The following is a 10,428-nucleotide window of genomic DNA, read 5'->3' as shown; positions in this document are numbered from 1 at the left end:
GCTGCCAACTCTGACTTCTGTTCCTTAAGATGATATCTGCAATACACAGATATGCAATATGAATGTAAATTAAAATGTCCACTGTGTCTGTTAAAGATAATGTATGTGTGGTCTATATGCTTTTCTGGTTAGCACAGAGAAAAATCTCCCATACTGAAGATGCCTTCAGAGCTTAATTCTGTCTGTTCTTGATGCTTTTACCAAGAAACAGCTGACGGTGGTTATTAGGTACAGACAACCTGGAGAAAATCATGAGGAAATCTTAGAGACCATGGCTAGAGTCTAACACCACATAGGTGAAGGCTGCTAGAGGACAGTAGTCACTCTTTCTTCCTTTGCCAACTATGCTGCACTAGGAAGCGTCCTTTATTACTAGATGCACTCGAAAGATTACCTACACTGCCCAGAGCCTGAAATATTGCTATAGAGTACATATTCAAACCTCCGGAGTGCAGAGCTAGGGAGTTGGGAAAAGCAGACTACTTCAGAGAGCTAAAACCTGCAGGAGCAAAAAAAGTGCATGGTGGGTAACCAGATTTGTCCTCTTATGGAAAAGTGTTGTCAAGTAGAGGTCACTAGTGCAAGTATTTGGGGTTGAATCTGGGATGGGTTTACTTATGATGTGTGGTGCTTACAAACTACATTTGTTCTCAGCATCAGCTGTTGGTTTTTTTTTCCAGAAAGCATCAAAGATTCTTTTAAAGAAGAATCCTGGGGTCATGAAAGGTTTGTAAGATCTCTTCCCTCTTCTGATGATATGTGCAAAGTGCTCACCAGCCTCTGGCATTAATGTTTCTTTCCTTTCTTTTATTATCCCCCCACCTCTTGCCCCTATATGCAAAGACAAACACAATCAACTTCTGCATAAAGTCATTGCAGAAAATCAGTTTCCCCCGAGTGTCCACAATTACATGAATTTCTGGTGCCTCAGTTGCTCACTTTGTTGAAATGTGTGTATTTCTCATTCTCCTTTCCATTCAAAGCCTGGGCACTGTATCAGTGTACTTTCCTGAGTGGTGGAGGCAGCTCAGGTAGGATTCTTTAAATTCTTCCCTATGACAACCCTCTCTGTTTTGGTAAATACTGTTGCTGCAAATCAAATAGAATATGCAGCAATCTTCTACTGAAGAATAGGAGCAGGTGCCATCTCTGTGACAAACCTTGACTCCAGGCCTCAGTCATGAAGCCAAGGAAGCCAGCCTTTTGAATGCCATTTGGCATGGCTGACTCAAGAGCTGCTACATACATACAGTGTGTTGATCGATATGTCTGCTTTTCCTCTGTATAATTGAAGCTCCTGATGGCTTTTGTCTTCCCTTCCTGATGCATTGTTTTTAGAAAGCAACATTATGTTGCAAAACCAATTATTCATGCAATGAAACTGTTCCTGTTTGAGAGGGACATGCTGCAAAACTTAGTAAGCACCCAAGATAGAATACACGTGGATGCAGGTCTCAGGCAGAAAAATAGGTTCAGCCAGAAAAAAATGAAATCAAAAAGTTTAAAAATACATGGAAAACAAGTTTTCTGCTTGGTTATACTCCAAGCTTTTTGATACTAGACCTTTCAAATAAAACGGAAAATATATGGCTTTGTCATCAAGTTCCTTTGGCTAAAAAAAAGGTAGTCTGGGTCTAACAGATGATTTCTCTCTTCAGCTCAGTTCGCAGAGTCTTTGCCATGGCTTCTTGCAAGCTATTAGAGCTCAGAGGTGTGATGCCAAAAGACCCATGCATGAAAGATACAGTATGTGTTTCTCCATTGAATGTATTTTTCTCCCTCTTTACCAACGTCTGACACTGCAGCTCTGGCCACCCTAAAGATATGTATTTTGAACAGTAGAGCTCTTGATGTAATGCTTTGCCTATGTGTCCTTAACCAGAGTGTTCATTGCCATTGTTGGTTGACTGAACTTGTCATATATTTCAGTAGCTGTCATAGGGCTGGAATGATCTAGGACACTGGATGAATACAAAGAGGATGACATTACCACAGTACATATGTTTTTACTTCACAAGGCTGACGGGTGAGTAATTATGAAGGGAATCCTAGTGACAAATGAGATTAACAACCACAAATCTACATTTCACGTTCTTGAAACTAGAGCCATATGACCTTGCTTTGTGTTTCTAACCAGACGAGAATAATAATGTACTAAAATCTGAGGAAGCAGATATAGATTAAAGTAAATCCTTCCTTATGAATGTACCTATTCCCAGAACATAAAGAATGATTCATAAACTACAAGAAGTTTTAAATACAAATCATCAGGCCCTGCTGAAAACTAACCAGAATATCTTAGTGGATGATTTTGGAACTATGCATGCAATGGAGACTTTTGTTTTCATTCTTCAATGCAAAGCTAGTAGCAAGACTTTGAGAAGTATTAAAAAACAAAACAAAACAAAACATTTTCTAGAATCTTGCATTTTCTTGAAGGAATATTTTTACTTGAAGTTATTTGAACTGGCAAAATGCTGTCTGAAAAACTATCCCAGAGAATTTCAGCAAATCCAAAGGAAGATTAAAATTTGTTGCCAGCACTACATTAATTCTTATTCCTCTGCATTTCAATACAGTTACCAGAAATATAGGAACCAGCTTCTCATAGTATAGACTTCCAACTGTAGAATTAATTTCTCTTCTTCAGAAAGTGTATATATAGATGTTGCTTCAGGAATAATTGTATGCTTATTATTTTTATCCTTATTTGTAAGTATCTCTCCTTTACTGGATCATATTAAGCACTATTTTCAAATGACATAATCTTACTCATTTCCTCAAGATCTTTTCTGTTGTTTTTTTTCTTCCTCCCAACTCTTGTTTTTTCCCTCTGTAATACCCCCCAAGCTGGCACCAATTAAGATGAGATAGATAATAATATTATCTTATTTTACAGAAAAGGAAATGGAGAGAAAGAGACTTCCTTAAAGTCACACAACGAATCAGCAGTAAAGGCAGAACCCAAACCTACTTTCAAACAAAGTACCTACTTTCTGACCACATTCATTCTTCCAGGACATGCAGCTTGGCATTTTGATTGCATTTGTGAGAACTAAACCTGTATGCATATTAGACTGCACTTAGGCACCCTAAAAATGAGGAACATGGAAGATGACTGCGCTGAGAGTTTCACTGCAGCATGGCAGTGTAAGGGATCCTTCCCTGAGGACTGCCCATTACTCCTTGCTAGACATTGCTACTGCAGGGGAAGAGCTAATGGAATGACTTGCGTGAGTGCCCATCATCAACTCTGGTGAGCAATCGGCCAGCTCCGTGCAACATCTTAAAATGACACAATGGTTTCTGTAGTGAATATGTAACTGTGGACTCTCTGGCCAGCTGCTAATATTTTGCTCGGTACCTTATGCAGAAATCATGATGGTAGAACCAGGTTCATTTGCAAAACATTAATCTTCCATATCCCATCTTTATCTACCTGCTTTTATGGTCTTGCTTTCTACATATTTTGCAGGTTCCAGAGCACTTGGGACAGACTATGCAAACAGCCTGATTCTCTTTCTCATTAATTCCTCCACACCCTCAGTCCTACGTGCCAAATGAGCGTACTCCTAGGACTGCCAGGCAAAATTAGCTAAACCATGTTACTATGGCTGAACTTGCCCTTAGGTTCAGAAGTTCATGTTCAGTTATTATTTTGCTGAGATGTACAATTTTGCAGTGAGCAAAAGCAAGAAAAGGAAACAGACATTCAAACTATGGACATACTCATATGGGACACAACCCCCACAATGCTTTTTCCACAGATTGAGAGACAGTTGCAGATAATAGAGATAGGATGCGATAATTTCCCTGAAAGTGTTAAAAAGCTTTCCTTTAATGGAAAGTAATGGCGACCTAATGCTAGAGGCTACTGCCAGCTTCCTAGCATGATAATGTACTGTGTGTCTAACAAGGAAGACAGTGAAATGTGGAAGCATTTAACTTGGAAATAAGGAGCAGAATGGAGGCAGACAATATGTCATTAATCATGTATGGAATCTGCGGACCACTCAACATCTCTACTCTGGTGAAAAAAATTACTGGCTGCTTTTAGAGACTCCACATGAAGTTTATGAAGTAGATGTGACATTTAAGGCCACGTTGGGGCTCCTTCCTTGGTTGTGAATTTCAGCCTAAGATCTCAGACCTGAGAGAAGGTAGATGCCTCTAACTGAAAGCTAATGAGATCTACAGGGGATCAGCATCTCACAGAATTACATCCTCACATTTGAGTGCCAGAGGTTTATTCTTCATCTCTCTGATGAAACAAGACTGATGTCTGAGCAGGCCTGGTGATTGGTGTTTTAAGTACCTAGGCAGAATAGAAAATCAAGTAATAATTCTTTTTCTTCCGGAGTCATGCATAGCTAAGGGACCCAAAAATAGCTATTAGGTTGTTTCCTGCCACAACAGCCTCTTCTAACACAGCTGCAGAGTATTCATGGGAAGTACTTGATAAAATCACCATGACATCATTAGCAGCAATTGTGTTTCTATCTTGAAATGCTTATTAGATGAGAAAAAGCAAGGAAAATTAAATTACATTAGAGCTAGATGTGAATATATTTATTTCCTCATTCATTTTTACATTTCTGTCTGAAAAATATGCAATCTGACTACATGCAGTTCTTTTAACTAAATGTTTCTTCTTTTTGCCTTTTTTTTTTTTTTTTTTTATTATTTCAGTCTATAGTTACTGTAGCAGAAACTTTCAAAAGAAAATCTGATGAGCTGTAGCAGTATCTGCCACTGTCATTTCCATTAATTATTGGAAGCTTTATGCTAACATCATACTGAGGGAAGACAGACAATTCAGATGCAAAAAGAATGAACACAACAACCCTAGAAGTCTCATTGACTGTGTGTATATCTGATAAAATTGGTAAGATTATTTCTTTAACCAACCAGCCTTTCACCAAGAGTAAAAAAAACCCAAAACCAGCCTGCTTCGTCTGAGAGCCTAAACCCTACTGTTCATGGCTGCTGCTTCCCTTGGCTGTTCTGCAGAACTTAATACAGCTGAATTCATTACACGGCATTTGCTGCTATGCTGTTTTAACAACTATTTTGGCAGTGCACAAATGATTCGACAGGAGGAACTGTGTCAAAATTCCTACCAGAGCAGTAGCCCCAGAACCCCTCTCTCTAGGTCATCCAATTGATCTGAGCTGTTGTCAGCACTGAGCCATCAGTGTCATCCAGTGACCATCCAGAACTGTGACATGGTCATATCATAGATCTGACAAAACTCTATTTTGTTTTTCATGTTTAAGAATTTCTATGCTTGATAGAAACCAATACATGCTCTTTTCTCCCATCAGATCTTCCTCTTGTCTAGGATGGATCTTGTAATTAATGGTATAGAAATGCATGGATAGTAAAAGAACCATTCTTCTGACATACGGAAAGCTTAGGATGATGACATTTTACCATGAATAGAAAGCTTGTTGCAAAAGAATTACATAAGCAATACATTTAAACTGTTATTTAAGTGCATATTTTAATTTGATGATGCACACACTGCTACTAAATATCTCTACAGATACCTGTACAGTTCCAAGCATGGGCTTTAGTTCCATAATTTCTATAACCTTTATAGCCTGCCCATCATGATGAATATACACTGCTCTGGTCTTCCTCTTGAAAGGTATGCAGACTCTGAGTGTAAAGCCCTTGTTTGGGAAACAGCTGATCAGACATTTTTAAGATATTTAAAGTTACACTTTGTATCAAAAACTGTGCCAGGAAACTGCCTCAGCTCCAGGTGGCAGTTTGTCCCTTGCCTGCAGAGGTCACTGGACATGCAGAAGCATAGCGGTGTCAGTGCTCAGACTAGGTGGTGACTGGAGTCAAGAGTAGGAGGCTTTTTTCTTCAGCTTCAGGATACACAGCAAGGGGAGATGCCTTCAAAGGGAGATGTATGAAATGCCTGTTTGATCTCCACAGACCTGGGTGAGCTTACTGCAGACAAGACAGTGTGCTATGCAATAGAAAATGAAAAACACCATGCAAGTTTTCTCTTTTCTATATGCCAACGAAACCATTGTGTGTAGAATATGAGAATACAGGAAATGTGATGGCGTATCTGGTGTGGTGACCCAGTAGCCATGGCAACAACAGTGCAAAGACAGATTACCCCAGTGCTCATTTCCATCAACCGCAGAACTATAGTGATTTACGCTGGTCCCTTATCCACAAAATGAAAAGCTGCGTTTCAGTTCTGTGTTACGGTTTTAGTGGTTGTAAAGTTTAACAGGGAAGAGACCGACAGTATCTTCTATTCTGAGAATCAGCAAAAAAATAAAAGAGATCAGTGACAGGAACCATTTACTTGTCTTTCATTGTAATGCAGACCTGTCAAGTCTCATGTGATGAGCATCAGACTTGCTCTTTTAGCCACTGCTTTCTCATTCCCCACTGTGGCATCTCCAGTTCATGCATCAGCAGCGTGCTGTCATGTGGCCTGACGTGTGAATCTCGTCTGTTGGGATTTTAAGGACTTGCAGAATCTGGCTAGGTCGCAAAACAAAGCATCTATACAACCGTGAAGCATCTTCATCTGTTGCAAATATAACAACTTCCATGGTTTATCCCACGACAAGACTCTACGTAGTTTATCTGTCTTCTAGCCTGACAAGAAGTCCCCACAGATTTTTTTCAATGGGTGTGTATCTCAGATCTGTGCTTGAGACAGATCTTGTCTTGTTTCAGTGTCACATTTGCTCTCAACAGAATTTCTAGTTTCATTTCAGAACTGTATTTTGTTAATTTATGCTTGCATTCTTGATGAAATAATGTTTACAACTGTCATTGGAATGAAACATTCCTGAGTTCTTTAATCACCATTTTCTGGCTCTCTACATTACCTGTTCACCTACCCAAATATAAAGATCCCCCACTTTTTTTTTTTTTTTTTAAAGAAAAGTCTAAAGAAGGCATACCTCAACATTTATATTTTGCAAGCATCAGCCAGACTTGCAGACATGACAGGCTGAGTCAGGGTGAAACAACCTTTTTTGCTTAGTGAAAGATTCGTGACTCTCTTTTTTTTTTCTTTTCTCTGCATCCAACATCCAATCCCAGGATAAGTCAAATGGCATGCAGGAGTAAAAGAAACACTGCATTCTAAAAGGTCAGAGGAAAAGAGGAAGCTATTTGACATTAAGGAAGAGAAGATGAGAGAAAACATTGTCAAGATGTACAGATATTTCAAAATGGCTGGCATTTTGTACCTACCAAGAACCTTTATTTTCTTAAATCAAAACCTGAAAGGATTTGTATTTTGATCTAAAAACCACAAGAGGGGAACAACGATCAGTAATTAACTCTCATTGCCTTATTATTCTCCTTCTTATCTTGGGCTTCTTCTACTTCTGAATCTTACGTGTTGATTTTATAGCATGGCCTACACTTTGAAAGTTTTGAAAGCACAGAAAATATTTGCTCCCAATACATGCCTTGAACCTGTGAAATAAAAGTTACATTGCATTCATGTTATTTTTACTTATGTACACTTCTAGTGCAAAATTGAGAAACAGCTTTGTTAATGTGTCCATCATTCCAGAATTCACTCATCCAAAACAACTCAGTTGTATACAAACCAGCTGTTTCCTAGTGCCTTTGTTGATAGAAGTTTTCTTACATTTAGTATGCGGCCTTGAAAGTTCCTGTTTATCTTCTATGTACTGTAAAATTAGTGTTTTGGGCAAAACCTGAACTGTTTTACAAGGATTTAAAAATGTCCTAAAATAACACTGTTCTACACCTAGATAAGCTCGATTGACTGTACTAGCTACCTCACGGGCAGCCTGCTCATTCTAGGTTAGCTTTTGTGATGACATTTGTTTTTTGAATGACTATTTGCCATCACCTAAGAAATGAAAATTTCTCCTTTTTTTTTCAGTCCAAATTAGTAAATAATAACTAACTTTTTCTGTGCATTCCATGATCCAGCATTTGGTATGAAAAAAAAAAATTCACTCCTGTGAGTGTTAGCAAATTAAAAGGAAGTAGCATAATCAATATAACTGAAAACCTGAATTGATGTTCATGACTACTTCTGCAGGTTTTCTACTATCCCTGGTTAAAAGAATCAGATATTTTACTAAACTGGGTCCCTTGAATGTTAGCACCTGGTGAAAATAGCTAGTTCATAGTAATTATGTGCAAAAGAGAGCTTCAAGTACACCACATTTCAAAAACATTAACATATTGTAAGCCACTGATTGGTAATCAACAGAAGTCCCTGCCCTGTGAAAACAATGCTCTGCAGACAAGAGCATTCAGGAATATTGCCACAGCATGCCACTGGACTAAGACGCTTGAGGTGTAAAACCTTAGTAGTGTCTACCATTATACTATTTAATTCTGGTCCATTTCTGTCCCATACCATCTTCAAAACCCTCTGAAGAAGACAGATAATAAAAGCCAGAAGACAAATAATAAACAAAACCTGAGGAATTAAAAAAAAAAAACAGTATCATCTCTTCAGCCAACACACAAAGCAAAATCTCAGCATTACTTCTTGTATTTTTAAGCATTTTAAAAATTAAACAAACAGAAAAGCATTGTTTATGCAGAGATGCTGTTTACTTTAAAAATTTTTAGTTAAAAAAAAAAAAGATGATCCCATACTTTAAAGAAAGATGTATGACAATTTAAAAAGTAATCCTGCTTTATGTTCTATTGATAGTTCCCTCTGTGGAGGTTTTGGGTGAGAGATTGCTTAGAAACTTCAATGCTAAGGTAAATGCCAATATAATAAAAAGATGTGGAGGATTTTTGTCTTGGGATAAATTTGGGAACCCAGCATAATTTAAGTCTTGTAATTTCTAATACAGTAGCAGCAGTAAATCTACTTTAAAAGTTTAATAGAATAATAAATTCAGAGTATCTACTTTCTAAAATCTATAATCAAAAGGTTCCCTGAACACTCTAATCTACTGTTTCAAATATCTATTCAGCTAAGATTTAAAATGGCATTCCAAAATGAGAACTGTTTTATGGAAAGCTATAGTTTAATATATTCATGATTGTGTAATAATTTACAATACTTTCTTAAAAACAAAACTCCATAAAACAACGCTTTAATAGGAGGAAGAATCTCTCTGTTTTTCCCCAATTGCAATTGATAACAAATATAACGTGCCCTGTTTTCCAAAGGAAATGGGTTGTTACTCATGATTTTTTGGTACGTGTTCACCTAAAATCAATAGCAAGAATAAACCACATGCACATATATATTAAAAAAAAAATGAACTCAGCATGCTCATGCATGCATGCACACATACAGGTGGTGTAAAATGCTGATCAAATTCATGATGTTTACATGCCCGCATTGGCAGAAAAATTAACATTCAGTGTTTCATGCAGGAACGAAGTATCAGCTGCTGATGGCATACATCATGTCTTTGAAAAAATCTCCACTCAATTCCTATTTTCATGTTACAGTGACGTAGGTTTAAATAGCTGTAAATGAAGTTAAAAACCTCCAGAGCTAGAATGAAATTACTTCTGACATAGACTTTTATCCACATTCATGTCTCTATTGTACAATTTGCCTAAGTCACAGCTCCCATGGCTGACTTACTTTACGCAACATGTACCACATACGCAGAAGTGGGTAGTCCACAAGGCAGACTGCTGTTTTCGTGCTGCCTCAACCACTGCACCTGCCTTCTGCTGCCCTTCCCTCTCTGCCTGGACAACGTCCAGCTCTCAAACCTTCGGCAGACATCCCCAGAGTGAGTCAACTTTGCTGCTCGCGCCCATGGTTCCTCTTCACCCTTTTGGTAGAGGAGAACATGCCAAATCTTAACTCTGAATACAACACTGTTCATACATTTTTCCAGCCCTCTATGGACCTGTGTGCTTGGGCCCAAGATGAGTACGGACTCTGCAGTAGAGGATGAGGTTATGAAAAAAGTGCCAAGACAGACATTTAAAACAGCTTCTCGGGACAATAAAAAACAGCGTTGGGAACACGCACAGAAAGTATGGTGCTTTTTTGGTGTTTTGCTGCCACCCCCTCATGAAGACCTCGATACCGTCATCAAGGACGAGTGCAACGACACCACGTCCACGCGGGGCTGCCGCCCTTGTACAGCACCTCAGCCCGGCGCCTGCCCACGTCTGCTTTGTTTGTCAAAGGCCGGAGAACATCCAAGGGAGGAAAGAGAAAGCAGGGACAACGGGATATGACGAAGAGGAGGAGAAGTCACGGTGCTGGCAGGGGCTGTTACTACACAACAGTAAGGACATGAACCAGCAGCCGCCACGCTGCAGGATGCTCGGCCTCGCTCAGCCCCAGGGCCGGCTGGGAACGTTCCCCAGGGCCTCCTGGGGAACGAGGAGGGAGGCAGGACAGGGACCGAGGCGCGGTGGGCACCGCGGGCGCCCCGTGAGCGGAGCACCGCGGCGGCCGCA

This window comes from Haliaeetus leucocephalus, unplaced genomic scaffold, assembly GCF_000737465.1.
Source record: "Haliaeetus leucocephalus isolate CR32 unplaced genomic scaffold, Haliaeetus_leucocephalus-4.0 Scaffold722, whole genome shotgun sequence".
NCBI lineage: Eukaryota > Metazoa > Chordata > Aves > Accipitriformes > Accipitridae > Haliaeetus > Haliaeetus leucocephalus.
This window is presented reverse-complemented; position numbering follows the sequence as displayed.